The sequence below is a fragment of the Nanorana parkeri genome, unplaced genomic scaffold, assembly GCF_000935625.1.
Source record: "Nanorana parkeri isolate BGI_ZX_2015 unplaced genomic scaffold, ASM93562v1 scaffold1433, whole genome shotgun sequence".
NCBI lineage: Eukaryota > Metazoa > Chordata > Amphibia > Anura > Dicroglossidae > Nanorana > Nanorana parkeri.
The window spans coordinates 213,390-215,362 of NW_017307701.1; the positions used below are offsets into that span (position 1 = coordinate 213,390).

The 1,973-nt window shown below is 41.1% G+C and overlaps 1 protein-coding gene across 2 annotated transcripts in view; it reads left to right on the forward strand.

Annotated features, from left to right (window-relative positions):
• Positions 1 to 1,973, forward strand: part of SEC24A (SEC24 homolog A, COPII coat complex component) — a 117,913-nt gene that overhangs the window by 710 nt on the left and 115,230 nt on the right. The gene's annotated exons all lie outside the window — the stretch shown is intronic.

Consider the following 1,973-nt stretch of genomic DNA (forward strand, 5'->3'; position numbering starts at 1 on the left):
GCCCCCCCCCCCAGTCTCTGCTCCCCTCCTGCTAAACTTAGCAAAGGTCACTGTGTACAGACTGCTGCTAAACCTGTCACCTTTGAGCTGGCACTGGTGTTGTCATCTGTGTATGTGGCAGAGGGTGATCGCTACACCCCTTCTATTCTCTGCACTGTGTGCATTCTGATTTATCAATCTGCTTATTACACGTGAAGGGTCATACATAGCTATTCAGTCCATGTATGAAAAATAATACATCCTAAGATGTAATCAACAGCTGTGAGGTACAAAAAAACAAAACAAATGCGCAGTTTTTGGAGATTACAACTACCTGTTGATTCCAGCAGAATTCAGACGAAATACTTGGTAGTTTTTTTTTTTTCTTCAAATACAATGTTTTAGGAGATCGGTCCCAGTTGGCATGTGTGTGTGTGTGGCATCTGTCACTTTTTTTGTTCAAAAACTTGCAAATATATTACATCTGCACACATACGCCATATTGTGATTGTCAATTTTGGGCCTTGAGGTGTTGGTTGGTTTAACACAATGTTTGTGATCTGTGACGTGAGTAGCCTGATGACAATTGGGAAAAACTCTTTTGGCTTTGGCATGATTAATGCGCCCTTGAGGGGTTTCCACCTATCGGGAAACAGCGTCTTTCTGTGACGGTGAACTTTTGGCGTTTTTGTCATTACTTGGCTTTGCATTCTTTTAGTAGATAACTGACCATAACTGAAAACTACATGCGTAAATCTTAAATTCCCGGACAGTTTTTGTCCTAATAGTAAAGCTTTTTTGGTTCTCTAAATTTGATTTAACATTTTTTTTTCTGATTCTAGAGCTAACTTGGCTGTAAATATGTGATTAGGATAAAATTCTAAACTAAACACTGCAGATCACACCTGTGTTGCAGTGTGAACAGAGGACATAGAAAACATGTTCTCTGTGTGCCCTTGCAGAGAGCTGCATTTTTCTATTGAAAAAACACAGCTCTCTGCACAAGTGTGGACTTTAGTTCCCCTTTCACACAGGCAGTTTATTCAGATCCACCTGTCAGTTTTTTGGTCAGATCTGATCGGCAGCCCAATATTACTCTATGGGAAGCCAAATGTAAGTGGGCATGCATCTGTTTACATTGGGTTGCCTCCAACTCTAGGTATGAAAAAAATGGAACAGAGTTCTATTTTGGCTGAACTGATCCTCATGGATAACGGGTATTGGATGTAAATAGACATGTCCACTTACAACGGACTTCCCATAGGCCTAACATGGGTCCGGTTGGTTCAGTTTGTTCCTCCAACGCAAGATGGCTGGTAATATTCAAAATAGCTGATTAGCTTGTGCAGAATAAAACTGTGGACAGTAGAGGTCAAAATTTGTAAATGTGAGTTCACAAGGCCAGTGGCACCGGTAGCAGAAGTAAGTATTCAGTCTCTCCTTTACAGGTATGCTCTCAGTTTAAAATAATTATTTTATGACAGGGTCACTTTAAAGAGTGAGTGTGATCATATTTAGTAGGTGTTCTTTTTAAAAGAAAGGTTTGCTCTTTCTTAAATTACTTTGGGAGTATGCTACCTGAATTTCTCTTTGCAGAGGTGTTCATGGATACCATTAATATTGTTTTCATGTTTTTCTTAAGCTGGGTACACATTGTTATTACCAGCTTGCGGGCTGAGCAAAAAAAAAAAAGACAGATTCCTCCATCCACACAAAGTAACATGGATGAACGAATCTCCTGCTGTGTAAATTGCATTGACAGTGGTGCCAGATGTCAGAATACAATATGGGGGGTGTAGTTTAGGTCAGGAAGGCTTAAAGGTGTTCAGAAGTGTGCATAATTTAGAGCAGTGGTCCCCAACCCCCGGGCCGCAGACCGATACCGGTCCGTGGATCAAATGGTACCGGGCCGCGGAATTCGTATCGCCCAACGCCCGGGACATGTAGTTCCGGGCAAGTGCTTTTTACCCTTTTTTTTTTTTTTTTCTCTTAAA